General features: G+C 38.3%; 1 protein-coding gene across 4 annotated transcripts in view; it reads right to left on the bottom strand.

Moving 5' to 3' along the window:
- Positions 1 to 19,527, bottom strand: part of WDR89 (WD repeat domain 89) — a 46,928-nt gene that overhangs the window by 18,767 nt on the left and 8,634 nt on the right. Inside the window, exons 1-2 of one of the 4 annotated variants that reach the window (XR_006738535.1) lie at positions 15,269 to 15,374; positions 13,029 to 13,056 (exon numbers count right to left, since the gene is read on the bottom strand). The exons of 1 other annotated variant lie outside the window; for it this stretch is intronic. The gene's annotated coding sequence lies outside the window, so the exon portion shown is untranslated. Of the gene's footprint in view, positions 1 to 7,891; positions 7,982 to 13,028; positions 13,057 to 15,268; positions 15,375 to 19,527 lie in introns of those variants that run through there. 2 more of the 4 variants (XM_045565920.1, XM_045565925.1) reach the window with 2 other exon arrangements.

The following is a 19,527-nucleotide window of genomic DNA, read 5'->3' as shown; positions in this document are numbered from 1 at the left end:
AAAAAATAAAAAATAAAAAAAAAAAAGAAAGAAAAAAAGAGGACTCATCAGTCTAGGAAGTCAAATATCCTAAAAATGAAAAGTCTAGAAAGAGAGAACAAATAAATTAGAACAGAAAAAACTGAATGACCAGCAAAAAGGATACCAAAAAAGACCCACAATCAAGGCACATATATCTTGAAATTTCGGAATGCTGGAGATAAAGGAAAGATTCTGAAAGTGTCCATGGAGAAAAGAGGTCACGTAAAAAATCTGAAGAATCATCTGGGCACAATGGCTCATGCCTCAGCACTTTGGGAGGCCAAGACAAGAGGATCACTTGAGACCAGGAGTTTGAGATCAGCCTGGGCAATATAGTGAGACCTTGTCTCCATCCCCCAACCCCACCCTCAAAAATTAGCTGTTTGCCATGATAACATGCCTGTAGTCCTAGTCAGGAGGCTGAGCCAAGAGGATTGCTCAAGACCAGGAGTTCAAAGTTACAGTGAGCCAGGATGGCATCACTGCACTCCAGCCTGGGCAAGAGAGTGAGGGAAAAAAATGGAATAATGCTTTCAAAATTCTGGATCAAAATTATCTCTAACCTTGAATTATTTAGCCAGCCAAGTTAACAATCAATCAAATGTAGGCACAGAATAAAGATTTTCTATATATATATATATATATATATATATGTACAAAAACCAAAACAAACAAACACAAAAATTGAGCAGGAGAATGACTCTGTTTCTACCAAGTCTCACACTAAGTAAAGAGCACCAATAGTTGGCTGCTGGAGGATGCAGAGGATGGAGAGAAAACGGCCAGCTGAAACTGAGAGTGGAGCATGGACAATGAGAAAAACCTCCCAGCATCCCAGACGCGATGCTAAGCACAAGATAGGAACAGATCACAGCTGAAGGAATCTGAAGTCTGTGGTATACTAAGGTAACTATAGCAACAACAGATCCAAACCAGATAAGACTATTCAACCCTCAACACTCCCAGTATGACAGAAGCACAGGTGTCCATTTCCAAGGGTAAATACTATTTACTTCAGTCTCTACTTTTCTTCTACACATGATGTCCAGAATTCAATCTGAGACAGATAGACGTAAGAAAACACCAACAAATTGTCAAGAAAGGAGGCAATAAACAGAACAGACCCAGAGATCACTCAGACAATGGACTCTAATTGGCTATTTTTAAAAACCCCCCAAAACAGAAAACAAGTGTTGGCAAGAATCTGAAGAAACTGTATTACAGCCATTACGGAAAACAGTATGGAGGTTCCTCAAAAAATTAAAAACAGAACTACCATATGATCCAGCAATTTCACTGCTGTGTATATATCCAAAGGAAATGAAATCAATATGTTGAAGAGATATCTGCACTCCCATGTTCATTGCAGCACTATTCACAATAGCCAAGATATGGAATCAACCTAAGTGTCCACCACCTGACAAATGGATAAAGAAAATGTGGTGTATATATACACAATAGAATACTATTCAGCCTTAAAAAAGAAGGAAATCCTGTCATTTGTGAAATAGAAATAAATTTGGAGGACATTATAGTAAGTGAAATAAACCAGGGACAAAAAGCCAAATACCAGGCCAGGTGCAGTGGTTCATGACTGTAATCCTAGCACTCTGGGAGGCCAAGGCAGGAGGATGTCTTGAGCTCAGGAGTTCAGTACCAGCCTGAGCAAGAGTGAGACCCTGTCTCTAAAAATAATAAAAAAATAAAAAAGACAAATAGCACATGATCTCATGTATATGTATACACATATTTTATGTATGCGTGTGCGTGTGTGTGTATATATATATATTTTTTCCCACATATATATCTATATGTGCAATTTTAAAAGTTAAACCCATATAGAAGCAAAAAGGAGAACAGTGGTTACCAGGACCAGAGAGGAGGGGGAAGTAGGGAGATGCTGATGAAAGGATATAAAATTTCAGCTGGACAGGAAAAATAAATTCAAGAGTGCTGTTGTATACCATGATGACTGTAGTTAATAACAACATACTGTATAGCACTTGAAAATTGCTAAGAGGGTAGAATTTAAGTGTTTTCACCACACACACACACACAAAAGTATGTGAGGTAGTGAATATGTTAATTGGCTTGATTAAGCCATTCTATAATGTATACATATATCAAAATATCCTGCTGTACATCATAAATATATACAACTTGTATTCATCAATTAAAGAAAATAAAATTTTTAAAAAAGAATGCGAAGAAATCAGAACCCTTATACTCTGCTGGTGGGCATGTGAAATGTTGCAGCCGCTGTGGAAAACAGTTTGGCAGTTTCTCATAAAGTTACACATATGTTCATGTAAAAATTTGAACATGAATGTTCATAGTAGCCTTATTCATAATAGCCAAAAAGTAGAAACAACACAAATGCCCATCAACCAATGAATGAACAAAATGTGGCATATGTATCCATACATTAGAATATTTTCTGACCACTAAAAAAAATGAAGTACTGATACATGCTTCAACATGGATGAATCTTGAAAACATTATGCTATGTGAAAGAAGCCAGATACAAAAGACCGCATATTGTATGATTCCACTTACAGGAAATATCCAGAATAAGGAAATTTCTACAGACAGAAAGTAGATTAATGATTGCCAGGGACTAGGAGAAGAGGGAAACTGGGAGCGACTGCTAATAGGTATGGGGTATCTTTTGGGGGGCAATGCAAAGGTTCTGGAATTAGATAGTGGTGATACACAGAGTTCTAAAAAAAAAAAAAAGAAAAAAGAAATCCATTGACCACAGAGTTTGAAAAAAAAAGAAAGAAAAAGAAAAAAGTAGATAGTGGTGATGGTTGTACAACACTGTGAATATACTAAAAACCATGTAGTTGTACACTTTTAAATGGTGAATTTTGTCCCATCAGTAATGCCTCATGTTTTCTAATTTAAATAAAAAACACCTATGATCAAAAGATCAAGTAGATGGAAGATTTCAGCAGAAAGAAACTGCAAGAAAAAGTCAAATGGAATTGTTAGTAATAAAAAAATATATAAGAGATGAAGAATTCTTTCAAAGGGCTTATCAGTTGACTCAAAATGGCTGGGGGAAGAATCAGTAAACTTGAAGATAGGGAAACAAAAATTATCCAAACTGAAATGTTACAAGAAAAGCAAGTGGAGAGGAGCACAAAATCCACCACAGAGCTGAGGGACAATATCAAACAGTGTAACATACATGTAACTTAGTACCAAGAAAGGGCTGAAGAAATATTTAAGAGATAATAGCCAAGAATTTTCCAAAATGAGTAAAAGACAACAAACCACAGATCCAAGTAGCTCAGGATAAACACACACACACACACACACACACACCACACACACACACACACACACACACACCTACCTACATGCACTGTCAAAATGCTGAAAACCAAAAATAAAGAGAAAATCTTGAAGGCAGTCAGAGAAAAAAAGAAGTATCACGGGAGCAAAGATAAGAATTACTACAGACTTCTCATCAAAAACTATGCAAGTCAGAGAACAAAAGAATGACACTTTAAAGCATTGAAAGGAAAGAAAAACCTGTCAACACAAAGCTCTGTACCCAACAAAAATGTCTTTCAAAAAAGACTATGAAACAAAAGCTGAGAAGATTCATTATCAGCAGAACTGCAAAACAAGAAATGTTAAATAGAGTCATTCAGGTAGAAGGAGTATGATATTAGACTGAAATATGGATTGATGCAAGAAATAAAGAGCACTGGAAATGGTAAAAATGAGGGTAAATATATGACCTTTCTCTTCTAAAACTTTCCTTAAAAGATAATTGACTATCTAAAGCAAAAACTAGGCTGAGTGCAATGCCTCAAGCCTAGCACTCTGGGAGGCCAAGGCAGGAGGACTGCTTGAGCTCAGGAGTTTGAGACCAGCCTGTGGTACACACCTGTAGTCCCAGCTACTCGGGAGGCTGAGACAGGAGGATCGCTTGAGCCCAGGAGTTAGAGGTTGCTGTGAGCTAGGTTGATACCACGGTGCTCTAGCCCGGGCAATACAGTGAGATTCTGTCTTACAATAATGTGACAAAACGTAACATAACATAACACTCCTGGCCTCAAGTAATCCTCCCACCTCGGCCTCCCAAAACCCTGGGATTATAGGCATGAGCCACTGTCTGTATATGTACGTATATTGAAACATCACACTGTATCCTATGAATATGTACAATTATTATGTATCGATTAAAAATAAAACTTAAAAAAAAGATGATGAAACTGAAGAGGGTGGAAGAAAAAAGGCAAAGTTGAGAAATATTCAGGAGATAAAACTAATGAAACTTGGCACCAAGTGGATTTGGAAGTGAGGGGGAAGAGAAAAAAGGAGGAGGAGAAAGTGAATCCAAAAATCAAGAAAAAAGAGGGGAAACAAAGAAATGCCCGCAGTTTTACTCATACTAAGCCTGAGGGAGTGGTGGTGGTGGCCAAGGGCAAATGTGCAGCAAATATTTAGACATATCATCTATAACTCAGGGGGAAAGTACGGGATTCTGTTATCAGACTATAGGAAGCAGGCAGTAGTTAAAAACTAAGAAAGTGGACATGCTTGCTGAAGGGGAATGACACAGAATGACAGCAAACAGCAGCCCAAGAATAGAACCCTGGAACACCACTGTTTAAGGAATGGGCAGAGGAAGAAAAAAACACAAAACCATAATGGATACAAGGCAAAAAGAAATGGAAGAAAACCAGAAAAGTAGCCAAAAAGCAGCTAATATTAACTGATCATGAGTATTCTAGGTCACTGTAGCAGCCTCTTCACATGCATTGCTTCACTGAACCCTCCCAATAATTCTAAAAGGTAGTCTTTTTAATATAAATTTTTAGATGAGGGAACCAAGGCTTAGAGAGATAGGTACTGTACAGCAGTTGAGAGAATGAGTGTACAGCCAGATTGCCAGGGTTCAAATCCTGGCTTTACCAGCTGTGTGTCTTGCTTTCCTACTCTTTAAATAGGGCATAGCAATATCAGCATTTTAGAGTTTTATTAGAAGTACATTAATCACCACATGTTAAGTGCTCAAAATGGTTACTGACACAAAATAACACTCAAATACAAGCATAGAGAATTTCAAAGAAATGCAATATATAGTGTCAAACAATAACCTGCAAGAATAAATTAGTATTAAATATAATTTCTACCTCTTTTATATATAAATAAATGTGAATATATGGACTAGATACTTCTAAGTTGAATTCGTAATATGAATGTTCCCCCCAAAACGCTACCCTAAGCCACGAAGCAGAAAAGGATGCTTTAACATACTAATGATTCTTTAAATTTCCATTATTAATCAGTGGTTGAAACAAGATTAAGCCACAGTGAGACCGACACTGGACAGCTTATAATTATGTCAACATATCTCTCATACCATAAGGCAATATTTTATAAATATTGACAGCCAGTGACACTTTCTTTTATATTTTGACATAGATTTACTATTTAATACCCCAAATTAGAATATCCAAAAGGAATATGTTGAAGTAGAATTCAAAAAAGTGGTAAAACCCTTAAATATTTATAGGTTGTATAACACTCATGTAAAGATATAGTAAGACCAGCTCTTTTAACCACTGTGGGAAGATCAGAATCTAGTAAGTTCTAAACTCATTTCCTCTCTTCTGAACATGGTAAATGACCCTGATATCACAAAAAAACAAGACATAATTCTTGAACTATCCTATAAGAGCCAGATATTATTATTTCATAGATTTGATATAATGAATAAAAAGGATTGAAAATAATGTATAGTCAATTGTAACTTTACTAAACGTATGAATTAAAACAGTTTGATAGCTTAAGTCTAATACTTGCCTTCCTTGCCCTTGGCATTACTTACTACTGCCATCTAGCAGCAAGTCCAAAAATTAAGAAAATTGCAAAAAAATCATTCAGGACATAACTCCAGTCTCCAAACAGAAAAATGCTTTAACATAATAATAACTTAAATTTCTGCTGTTAACCATAATTGAGATTGAACTGAATTTTCCTTAGAAGTTCCTTCTTCCCCTGGCAACATAAATTATTACCTCCATATGAACTCCTAGATTTTACCCTCAAACCTGATCTCTCCCAAAAATTTCAATCCCCTATTTCTAACGTCTGCCTAGACCCATATACCTGGACGTGCTGTCAGAACTTCAAATTAAATATGTAACCAAGACGTAACTCACATAGCTGTATTCTCTATCCTTGTTAATTGCACAATCTTTTCAATCATGCAGGCTCAAAATCTCAGAATCATTGATTAAAATGGAAGGAAAGGATAAGAGTCAACCAGCTTACAAATCCTGCCTTGTAAATCACCCTTCACATCCATTTCCTGGCTGTTTGCCCTGCCATTATTCTCCATTAGTGTCTCATGACCTCTCCTCTGCAACTGCAATAATCTCCTATGTGTCAGCAAAGTAGGACAGGATCATTTCATTTAACATCTAACTGGTTCCTGGACAAAGATGACAAGAATAGGACAAATTCTTACTTCCCACAGGAGAAGTTTCATATGAAAGAGTTTTGTTCTTAGAAACTAACTTCATATCATCAAAAATACTGAAACCATTAACTGGGAAATAAAAGCAAATACAGTTAACCCTTTAACAATATAGGTTTGAATTTCGAGGGTCCACTTAAACTTGGATTTCAAACTCAGACTGAGAAACTTGCATATGCAGAGGGTTGACTGCGGGATTTGAGTATGCCCAGATTTTGGTATGTGGGAGGACAATCTCCCCCCAACCCCGCATATACCTAGGGACCACTGTATATGATTTCACAAACATTTCTTTTTTTTTTTTTTTTGAGACAGAGTCTCGCTGTGTTGTCCGGACTAGAGTGAGCGCCGTGGCGTCAGCCTACCTCACAGCAACCTCAGACTCCTGGGCTTAAGCGATCCTACTGCCTCAGCCTCCCGAGTAGCTGAGACTACAGGCATGCACCACCATGCCCGGCTATTTTTTTTCTATATATATATTTTAGTTGGCCAGATAATTTCTTTCTATTTTTTTTTTTAGTAGAGACGGGGTCTCGCTCTTGCTGAGGCTGGTCTCGAACTCCTGACCTCGAGCAATCCACCCACCTCAGCTTCCCAGAGTGCTAGGATTACAGGCGTGAGCCACCGCACCCGGCCTCACAAACATTTCTTAAGTATACAAAAGTAAATACTTAATTTTTATAAAGTATCATAATACATTCTTTTATTATTTCTGCATAGGCTATAGATACTGAGGGAAAGTTTGAACATGTGAATTACTTGCTGTATTTTATAGACACATCAATATTTTAATGGGTAAAATGTGTTAGTTTAGCCAGTAAAATATTTTTCCCACAATACAACTACAAAAAGGGTTACTATTATACTTTTTCCAGGAATTCTATATCCTTAAGTTATCTAGATCCTACCCATGCTTCAAGATCTAGCTCAAATTCTGCTGGTACTGTAACATCTTAACCTAGCATAGTGAGTTTCTGTGTCCTCAGAATGCCGAAATATTGTGTTGAATATTGATATACTAAACTTATTGAAATGTTATTTATCTCTACATTTTACACATTTATCTACATTTTACACATTTATATTTGTTTCTCCCTACTGTAGAGCCTAAACCTCTTAATGACAGGAAGCATGTTTTCCAATTCTTTAATATCAATCCTCTACCAGCCTGAGGCTAACTCGACAAAATCCTACTTCTGGTAAGAGGAATACGGAAATAAAAACACACACAAAATACACTAAAAAGAGGAAGACAAGTAGGCAAAGATAAGGAACTACACACACATGCAAAACAACGACAGTTTAAACAGGAAAAGACTCACAAAAACAATCTTAAAGCCTCAGAGACAGCTACCTCCCCCCACTCACCTTTTTTATGGAGAAAGCAAGGCTGCTCTTACATAAGAAATAAACTGAATAGTAACAATATTGATAAAACATCCACAATCGCAGCTTTAAGATCACTTCACCCCAACCTCCTAAAGTCTCAGAAAACCCAGTGAAGGCATAATTGAGGAAGCTAAGGAAAGATTTGGAAACATCACCTTATAGTCTTACACAGTACCCTATATGCAGAATACATTCAATAAACACTTGATGGTTTGAATGTAATTTAATAGCTAGTCGTAGAAAGCCAAATTCTGGAATTACTATGTTCAAAATGTTCAAAATGTTAAATTGCATTCTTCCTATTTTTAGAATAGCTCAGAGGATTTCTCAAACTCCTTTCTTAGTTCCTAAGAAAAACCTTAATTTCATTTTATAATCTCAGGGAAAAACAGGAAGAAAGTTTAAACAGAATGGAACAGCTTCATAAAAGTAATTCAGTGATACATTAAATATGAGTTAATGATAGGCTAATGGAACCACAGGAGAATAAAAAAAGATCAACCAATGTGAAAAATTTAGCTTTAACATCTAATTCTTCTGTCTGTCTTCCTTTTTTGAGAATAGATTGCTGTCACCCATGCTAACAACTTTCAGTCTGAGTAATGCAGGGCTGGAGGATCCATGAAGAAAGGAAAGGGCTCTGACAGACTCAGAACCAAGATAAAAATATTCTGACAAAAGCCAAGAACTGGAAACACATTGGGACATGAAGGGATCATCTCTAGATGGACCTAGTCAATATGAGGGAGTTGAAGAGGTGTGACTGCAGAAAAGGAGGGAGTATTTTAACAGTAAAAGATCTGTAATGGTCTGGTGACAGGTGCACTAAAAGCCTCAACTTCAGCATTATACAATTCATCCATGTAACAAGAACACTTGTACCCCTAATATTTTGAAATAAAAATTATAAAAACAAAACAACAACAAAAATAAGATCTTCACTGGACACGTGGAAGCTTACTTTTTGGGGGTGTGTGACCTTCAGTAAATCACAGACCCTATCTGAACCTTGATCTCCTCACATTACCACTTGTTCTATTTGCTGGTTCTTTCTGTAATGCATCCAAGACGTACCCGTAACTAACATGTATTAAATTCTTGCTATATGCCAGGCACTGTTCGAAATATATGCAGTATATATAACAGTATATATGCATTATATGTAGCAGTATATATGCATTATATCTCACTTAGTCTTCCAGACAATCCTATAAAATAGGTACACTTACTTCCCGTATTTTATAATTAGGAAAGCATGGCTTAGAAAGGATTGATAATTTATCAAATATTGCTCAGCTCACAGAAGCAGAGCAAGGATTGGAACTCAAATCTGATTCCAGAGCCCACACTCTTAAATACTTTCTTACACTCCTCTCAAATGATATAAAGCAGCAGTCCCCAACATTTTTAGCACCAGGGACCACTTTCATGGAAGACAATTTTTCCACGGACTGGGCTGGGGGAGGGGTATGGTTTTGGGATGATTTAAGCACCTTACATTTATTGTGCACTTTATTTCTATTATTATATTGTAATATATAATGAAATAATTATACAACTCACCCTAATGCAGAATCAGTGGGAGGCCTGCGCTTGTTTTCTTGCAACTAGATGGTCCCATCTGGGGGTGATGGGAGACAGTGACACCGGAAGTGTGTTGCTTATGTCCACTTTACTCCGTTATCTTGTTTTGGTTGCTGTCACTGCAGAAAACCCTGCTTCACAAAGACAGGATGTTGGAAATGGAAGCAGGCTTTTCAGTGCTTTTATGGCAATCTCAGGATATTCCACCTTAACTTTAATCCTGAACATATGGAGATTTGAAATTCTCTCAAACATACTTTTAAGGCCACCATCATTTGTGATCTCAACCAGTTAATCCTCTTCTAGCACATACAAAGTCGATTCACCTGGCTTATTCACAAATGGGTCATGGATTCATTCCTTCTCAATTTGGGGGTCTTTTGTGGTTGGGAAGTAAACACAGTTATCATTCTCCCCCGAAGTGACAGATTGAGTTCATTGAGCAGGCTGAATATGTTACACAAGTAAGCAAGTTTTGCGACCCATTCTGTGTCACTGAAATGTGCTGCCAGTTGTGACTGTTTTTCTAAAAGAAATCTCTGGAGCAGCTCTCGTAACTCAAAAACTCTTGAGAAAGCCATCTCACTTCTGTCTATAAGAGAAGACGTGTGTGCTCTGTGTCCATCTCCTCACAGACCTGCACAAACAGACGTGAGTTAAGGGCATGTACTTTAATGTGGTTGATAATTAATCACATCCTGCAAAACATAGTTTAGTTCAGGTGACATTTTTCGGCTAGCCAGCATTTCTCCACGGATGACACAGTGAATAGACTCACATTCAGAAGCGACCTCCTTGACTTGAGTAGTGAAACCAGAAAGCCGTCCAGTCATGGCAGCAGCTCCGTCCGTGCATATACCGACACAAAAAGACCATTTCGGATTTCGTGATATGTAATCATTCAAAGACTTGAATAGTTCCGCAGCTGTGGTGCTGGTAGGCAACAAAAGTGCATATAACTGGCCAGGTGCAGTGGCTCACACCTGTAATCCTAGCACTCTGGGAGGCAGAGGCAAGAGGATCAATTGAGCTCAGGAGATCGAGACCAACCTGAGCAAAAGCAAGACCCCGTTTCTACTAAAAATAGAAAAATTAGCCGGGCGTGGTGGCATGTGCCTGTAATCCTAGCTACTTGGGAGGCTGAGGCAGAAGAATCGCTTGAGTTTGAGGTTGCTGTGAGCTAGGCTGACGCCAGGGCACTCTAGCACAGGTGACAGAGTGAGACTCTGTCCCCAAAAAATCAATGAATAAATAAATAAAGTGCACATATCCTCATGCAAATATCCTCCTGAAAACTAAAACTACATCACACAAAAACAAGTATTGTTAAAAAAAAAAAAAAGTATTGTTGCCTTGTTGTCAACATCAGTAGACTTGTCAACCTAGATTGCATACCACAATGACTCTTAATCCTCCCTAACAATTGTACCTCAATATCCTCTGCTATTTCATCAACTTGCCTAGTTATAGTGCTAGCCAAAAGAGGAACACGTGCCACCTTTTGAACTGCAGCCTCTCCTAAAAGTTCATGGCAAATGTCCTTAGCGGCAGGCAGGATCAACTCTTCACCAATAGGAAACGGCTTCTTAGGTTTAGCAATGCAGTTAGCCACTAAGAATGATGTTCTCAGTATAGACACGTTTGATGAAGTGGTGGCCTTCAATAATTGCTTCTGTTCTTCGTGTTCACATTTTTTTTCTTTTGAAAAATTCCAACAGCTTGTCTCTTAATGCAACGTGCTTGGTCTCCATGTGGCAAAGCAGTTTTGAAGGTTTCATGGCTTTGTTGGATAGCCTGCCCACTGCCACGTATTACACAAAGCAAGCTTAGAGAATGCGAATCACCTGTTGCAATGAATCATTATTTAAGGAGGACTCTTGGAAATTTTAAATGCAGCTTTCATTTTGTTGACAGTCTTAGAGTCTTCTGCTGTCACATCATTGGGTCTTTCTCCCTTTTCAAAGAAGCTCTCTAGCAACATTTGTTTTTTACTCATTTCTGCTAGGGTTAGCTTGTGGGCTTACCAAAACTGCCTGAGACAAGTGTGCCATGGATAGAAGTGGTAAATAAAATAACGGGCAGGCCCCACACAGACTTAAAGCCTGCCACCAGATGCAGGTGTACAACTGAAGTAAGATGCTCATTTGACACTATAAAACCTGCCACATGATGCAGCTTAATTGTCACTTGCCACTCACTGACAGGGTTTCCATGAGTCTGTAAGCAATTGACTTATTATGGTCTCTATGCAATCAAACCTCTCTGCTAATGATAATCTGTATTTGCAGTTCTCCCCAGTGCTAGCATCACCTCAGCTCTACCTCAGATCATCAGGCATTAGATTCTCATAAGGAGTGTGCAACCTAGTTCCCTCACACATGCAGTTTACAGTAGGGTTCGCACTCCTATGAGAATCTAATGCTGCTGCTGATCTGACAGGAGGTGGAGCTCAGGTGGTGATGCGAGCGATGGGAAGCAGCCGTAACTACACGTGAAGCTTTGCTCACTTGCCTGTTGCTCACCTCCTGCTGTGCAGCCCAGTTCCTAACAGGCCTCAGGCTGGTATTGGTCCATGGCCCGGAAGTTGGGGACCACAGATATAAAGGACATATTTTACAAAGCATTTTATAATAGTCATTCAAATTCAAAGTGTTCTCAGAATTCTTATTTGTACTAACTGAAATAAATCTTAAGTCAAACCAAGCAACATACAATTAAAATATTTAAAGCATATACATGTGGAAATCCTTAAAACTAATCAACATTTTTCTTAAGATGATGGAAATATCAATGATATGAAATCCAGTGCAAACTGTGGTTACCAGAGGCAAACATACAAGTTTCCAAGTATTTATAGGCTTAAAGAAAGCGTATCAGTTTTAAGACATAATAAATTAAAAATATCAGCCATCCTTTCAAGCTTTCTCTCTTTGCTATTATTTCCCATTAATACTTGATAAATTACAGGGAATAAAATCAAAAAGAAAAAAATTATTTAACAGTTTGTCAGGCACCGTTTTAAACACTTCAAATATTAACTCACTGAATCTTCCTAACATTCTATGAGGCACTTATTATTATCCAGTTTCACAGATGGGGAAACTAAAGCACAGAGTAGTTACAAATAAATAGCCCAAGATCACACAGCTAATAACTGAAGCCAGAATACAACTCAGGCGGTTTCTGTGCTCTTAACCACTAGCTTTGCTGCAATTCAAGGCTATTCTTTTTTAAAAGCCAATAAAATAATAACAATCAGGATGAATATCCACAAAGAGAATGGAACCATCACTTAGTCAATACATACAGACTAACACTAAAAAACATGTAAAAGAAATATCTTAACTGACACAATACATTAATCTAAATTATCAAGAAAATATTTTAAACTATAATGGTATACCAAGCTTACCAGTCTTTGGAGAGGTTTCTTTTAATTTTCCTATGAACTTGCAGAGTTAGCAAGGCAAAATGAAATTTGAAGGCACACCAAAAAGACTTGATGGCATTTTTATCATTTTTTGGTTGTCAACTTACAAAGAAGCAAAACTGTGCTAGAGCTTTAAAAAAAAAAAAAATCACATGAACTAGTGGAGTTCACAACTGAATTAATGCTAAATTTGAACCCTTTTAAGGTACAGTAAGTAATATAACCCTATAACCTTATATTTTATGAAAGAATTTCACATTTTACAAAGGACTGCAGTATTTATCATTCTGTCTGATTCTCACAACTCTGAGTTAAGTAGGGTTAGTACTCTTATTCCTATTTTACAAATGAGTAAAGCTCAGAAAAGTTATATATTTTACACGGTCTAAATAGATCTTGTGACCCCAAGTGATCCTTCTATCACATCATTCTGCCAACAATTTTATGCTTTACACTTGTTATTACATAAAGATTAATATTTAGCCAAATGACTTGGAAAATACAATAGAACATACAATGGAGTATTTTCTTCTTTAAAATGTTAACAGAGCTTTACTGATTAGCACTAGCTACACAATTTATCTAGCTAGAATGATGAACCAGTTGGCCCTGCCAAAATGAACATGGAATACAAGAAAAATCTGCATTTAAAGCTAAGTGAATCCAATCTTAAATGATTAAATGTGCAATAATGTGGCCCTATAACAATACTATTTTTCAGGAGTTTAAAAATAAATCACTTCTAACTATCATTCATCTCAGTCACTGACATTTATTCTAAACAAAGTAAGACAATTGGCTAGATCAAGAAACAGAAAGGGTTGGTGAACCCAATGTGAGCATTTAACAAATAAGTGAAATAGCTTAGGTTTGGATTACTGGGGAGAATTTCTTTTCAGAAGTTATATAATTAATCAAAAAAATCCCCAATAAACTGTACTTAAAGTGTACAAAAATAAAAACTTTGTGGCCTATAAATTGCATACCATATCCTCACATCTCAAAGTTAAACAGCAGACTACTCACATTGGGCTTGCAAAGGAGTTGGCCCAAAACTAGGTTAAAAAAAAAAATTATCTCTTTGGAAAAAGTTTATGGGACTATTGTGGAATGTTTTCTTTGTCCTCACTTTATTATACACGAGAATAACTTGACCTGGTCCCCTGTAAATTGTTGATACAGGATCTATGCTGGAAAAGTGTAAGAGACCACGGCTGGCTACCTATACAAACAGAACAAGGAGAAATGGCTGCATTTCATTGTTATTGCCTGACACAGACTGTAACAGGGCAAAGGATGTGAGGCTTTTTTTTTTGTGGACCTAATAGTACAGGTCTGGAGTCAGCTTAAAAAGAACTTTATCTAATAGAACTGTCTACAGAGACCCTTGGATGACAATGGAGTTTATACGGTGTAGAAACTAACAGTTGAAAACTAAGAGCTGCAAGCAAGTTTTAAGCAGCTGGCTGGAGGTTCCACCCTTTATAGCAGAGACTGCTAACACATCAGCTGATCACTAGCTAGGCACACAACTAAACTAGTCAGGTGTGGCTATGTGACAGACTTCTAGCCAATGGAAGGTGAGAAAAAGTAATGTAGATCACTTCCAGGTGGGGTCCACAGAAACTTCTCACATGTGTTTCTCCTTGCTTTACCATTCCCACTCCATGAAAAAAGCAGATATTTACTGGTTAGTTATTATACATTGAATGCTTAATCAGAGCTGGATTTTTTCCATATGTTTTCTTATTCCAACCTATCTATAATGAATGGTAACAAACCCAACTCAATCAGATCCTAACTCCTAAGAATTATGAATTCCAGAGAGTGCAACAGATGGCTGTCTTCTTCTGAAGATAGGACAAAAAACTGAAGTCATGAGAGCTACTGTCTTCTTGCCGGGGAAGTGGAGGGAATCAGAGGAGTTCTTGCACCCTCAATGGCAAGGGGCCATCAATCCAGTTCTCCATGAAGCCTACTGCAGATTCTAAGTTAGGAGCAACAGGAACCAGAGTCTGTCTTTAGTTGGTTAAATGGTTTCCTTGTAATGGAATTCCCATCACCTGAGGTTATGCTTCTTAAAATGGGGGATGCAAACCTCTGCCTACAGTAAACTCGAAATTATCAGAAGCTACAGAATAAACAGCATTCTCCCTTCCTAGAAGAGCAATGTTTTGATGTGATGAATAATTCAAAACAGGATCAACAATGAACATATTATAAAACTGAATACAAAAGTTACAGGAATTTTTAAGGTTGAAGATTAGAATTCAAAGAAATCTCACTCTTCTAAAGTGTTAATTCAGGCTTTGTGTCCAGATATCACAAGAATATTCACTTACCTCTGCTATTAAAAAGCTATTCCAGGCCGTGCACGGTGGCTCACGCCTGTAATCCTAGCCCTCTGGGAGGTGGAGGTGGATGGATTGCTTGAGGTCAGGAGTTCGAGACCAGCCTGAGAGAAACCCCGTCTCTACTAAAAATAGAAATAAAAAAATTATCTGGACAACTAAAAATATATATAGAAAAAATTAGCCGGGCATGGTGGTGCATGCCTGTAGTCCCAGCTACTCGGGAGGCTGATGCAGTAGGATCGCTTAACCCCAGGAGTTTGAGGTTGCTGTGAGCCCGGGCAACAAAGTGACACTCTGTCTCAAAAAAAAAAAAAAAAAAGCTATTCCAATGTAAAAGTTGGAGAAGCACCAACCTGTGGTAAGAAACTTAGGTTCTTTTCATAGTAATCTGAAAGTCTAACTCACCAGTCATTTAACACATCAACTACCATGTGAGTTGTATCTAACTCATGCTAGTTTTGAGCCCGGGGCCTCATGAAGCATGCATAACTCACATGTCTCTTTACTTTCAGCCGTGTGAACTATTTTTCAAGTTGCATATAACTCACGTACAGAAAACAATAAAAAATAACAAATTTTTCATTAAATTAGAAAGAATCATTTTGTTTTCAAAGTTTTTATTCTGTTTTTGTAATAAACACTGTGGCCTCAAGAAAAAAAAAATTTGTTTCATCATATGACAAAAGAGACTTTACAAATGTAATGAAAGATCATGAGGTGGAGAGATTATCCTGGATTATATGGGTGGAACCTACATGTAACATCAAGTGACCTCAAATCAGAGGGAAATTAGACTACAGAAGAGATATGATGGAAGCAGAGATTGTAGTGATGTCCCTTGCATAAATGAGCCACAAGCAAAGGAATACAGGTGGCCACTAGATGCTGAAAAAGGCAAGAAAATGTATCTTCCTCTGAAAGCTTCCAGAAGTAATCAGGCCTTCAACACCTTGACTTTTGCCCAATGAAAATGATTTCATACTTCTGACCTCCTGAACTAAAAGAAAATAAATGTGTGTTGTTTTAAGTCACTAAGTTTGTGGTAATTTGGTACAGGAGCCATATGAAATTAATACACCCTTTCAATAGTTTAACAGTAATTTACACTTATCTGCCCTAAAATATTGAATTGAATTACCATGAAGACCACTCCAGTTCATAAACATAAAAATGCTCTTATTTTTGCTCCTAAATAAAAATATCTTAAATATGTAGAAATCATTGAAAATGTAGTTCTTTAGAAGTTGCAGAAAAAATAGTCATGATTTTCAGTTAAAATAAGATACAATTCAAACACTGCATGGATCATGATACACTGTGAGAGAAAAGAACTCAGAAAAGCAGTCATGTGGGCTGATTTACTTTCCCTGTGTGCTACTTACACCAGTCTAAGGTACAAACCAGACAAGTAACACTTCTGCACTGACAGGGAATACTGTCCTGAACCATGGGCAAGCAGTCCACATAGGCTTATGAGATATTTCACACTTAAGTGGTACCTGGCTGCATGCTAACCTGTGTAGTACGTTCAAATGAGTCTAGGCTTCACAGGGAAGAATCTGAAAAGCAGAAACACTCATGTGTAGTTTACATCAGTCACTTATAGTCTATATCCACATCATTTGATCCTCACAACTCCAAGAAGTGGTCAAGTTTGGTACTGATTTTAATTCTGCGGTTGAAGAAGCTGCGGCTGACTTGTCCTGTCAAAGGTTAATAACTCGCTCTTACTTCAATATCTTTCTATTAGATCATTTTACCTTGAAAATGACAATCAATGAATTCATTCCCAGGTATGTTTCATTGACGTTTTTGGTTTTTTTGTGGAGTCAGGCCTCCCAAAGTGCTGGGATTACAGGCATGAGCCACCGTGTCTGGCCTGTATTGACTTTTAAAATAATTTCAAGTTAAAAAAGAAAATAGGGGCAACATTTTACAATACCAACTTTTAATTTTACGCCCGGGGAAGCCGAATGCCACAATTTATCATGACATGAGGAAGCGGTCACACCGAGGAATAATGTAATGTCTAAGCATGCTTCGTCCGTGAAATGAAAACAGTACCTACCACTTCAGACTGCTGAGTGGATTAAATGCTATCACACACTTAAAGTACTTAATATAGTAGCCGGTATCATAGCACATACTATATTACGTGACGTCTCTTCCCAAGTGAAAATCTGTTTTCTGGCCTCGAAAAATACTGAACCCAGGAAAAGGCGTGCGGAAAAAACGAGGGGGGAAGAAAGAGCAGGGGAAAACAAGTCCTTGCTACCCCTCCTTGAAAATTAACGAAGGAGATTTGGCCTTTCCTGAGAAACGGACCAGATAAAGCGCTGGGGCGGTGTCGGCAACACTAGCCTGATCCGCAGAGGGGTCTCTGGGCAGGAACAGAACAGGTTTGGCCCACGTGCTCCCTCCTCCCGGCACCTCTCATTTCCCTCGGCGCTCCCCGCGCTACATATTCAGCGACTTTAGCTTTCTAGATTCAACCAACACTGCCACCGCACATCGACAGAGCTGCCCGTGCCGGGGACCTTGCCCAGCTCAGCCCTGCAGAAAGTACCTCAGCAGCCAGACCCCGACTGGCACCGGAGATAAACGCAAACTCCGCCGCAGTTTAGAGCAGATGACCGGAACTCCGCCCTCTACCGCTCTCATTGGATAAATGCGCACAGGAAAATGAAGACGATTGGTCAGCAGCAGAGAGGCGGGCCATAGCCAGGGGAAGCGCTGGAGCCGAGGGGTGGAGGAGCGAGGAACTTGCCAGTAGCCGCGCTCTTTCGCCAGCTCCCTATTAGACGAGAGCAGGACGACTGCGCCTGCGTAGACCCGGTTTACGTAAGCGCCGCAACCAGCTCCCCATACGTTACGCGAACGGAAGTCTTAGCGATCCTATTGGTTGTGATGAAGTCGTCTGGCTCCGTGGCCAATGAGAGGCAGGAATAAGGCGGGTTCGCTTCTTCTCCGGCAGACCTGACCTTTCCATGGGTATGGGGCAGCCGGGTTCCTTTCAGCGTTTGGCTTCCAGGGAGCCAAACTTGGTTGGAGAATTGTTATGGTGACTGGGAGACTTCTACTGAGGGTGAGGAATAATTTAGTAGTTAGAATCAGGCCCCGAAACGACCACATACACTCAAGGCCCAAATAATACCTCAGTGTTGGAACGCGAAGGAACCTGCCCTCAGGCCCCGTTGGTGTTGCTGAACGTGGCGTAGCGGTTCTGGCTGCGCCACTGGCGAAAATTACCCGTTTGAGGGTAGCTCCGCCTCGGCCTCGGGGTCTGGGATTTGTGGTCCCGGACGCTCTAGTCCCGCAACTTTAAATGCGGTTGTTACAACACTTCTTCCGTGTATATATAAAGAGCGAGCATATAAATAAGTATATATATAAAAAATACAGTTAACAACACCCACTTGACATTGTTGTTCTGGTGTGTTCCGTTGGGCTTTTTTCCTTTCGTTTATAAGCACCAATAAAGGCAAAAGGCAGGAAAAATGGAAAGATTTCATATATGTTCGTAAAAGATAAATGTTAGTGTTTCCATCAAACATTTCACTTCTGTGCCTGGCGTTCGGCTAGATATTCGTGATCACCGTACTAAGTGGATACTAAAATTCTCTTTGTAAAATTTTTGCGATTGCGGCAAACGGTCTTTTTCATATTAATGTCCACTCCAGAATATTTGAACAGTACCCTAGTTTTAGCAATTATGTATACTATGATGGCATGAGTAGCAGCTGCTTGCAGATATCAAGTGTTGGGATGACACGAAGCAGAACTGGCTGCTGTCTTGACAGGAAAATAGTGCTATAGTTAAATATGACCAACACAGCAAGAACATACATTGTATGTTATTAAAGATTGTATTATGATGTCTATTTTCAGCCTTTATTATAACAGGGTTTCCCTGCGTTTATTGAATCATGAACTCCTTTTACTTCTGTGACATCATTGTTTTTGTGTCTAGCAAAAGTAAAAATCAATTTAATACCAAAAACTTTTCCTGAGTTGACTGTTCTAACAAATTTTAATTCTTTTCCTACTTAACATGTAATACAAACTGTTTCACTTGTATAAGAAAAACATGATTTGGGGTATATATGATAGTTCTACATTTCTAGATTAAAAATTAAATACACTTTACAGGATTAAAGCAAAGCAAAAACTGCTTTCATGAGTGATACTTGAAATTGTTCCACTTTTGTTTTTAAAATGTCATTATTTTTGTAATTTTTGTGTTTTAT

The sequence above is a fragment of the Lemur catta genome, chromosome 1 (assembly GCF_020740605.2).
Source record: "Lemur catta isolate mLemCat1 chromosome 1, mLemCat1.pri, whole genome shotgun sequence".
Classification (NCBI taxonomy): domain Eukaryota; kingdom Metazoa; phylum Chordata; class Mammalia; order Primates; family Lemuridae; genus Lemur; species Lemur catta.
Note: the sequence above shows the minus strand (reverse complement) of the source record. Positions and strands in the feature narration are given on the sequence as shown.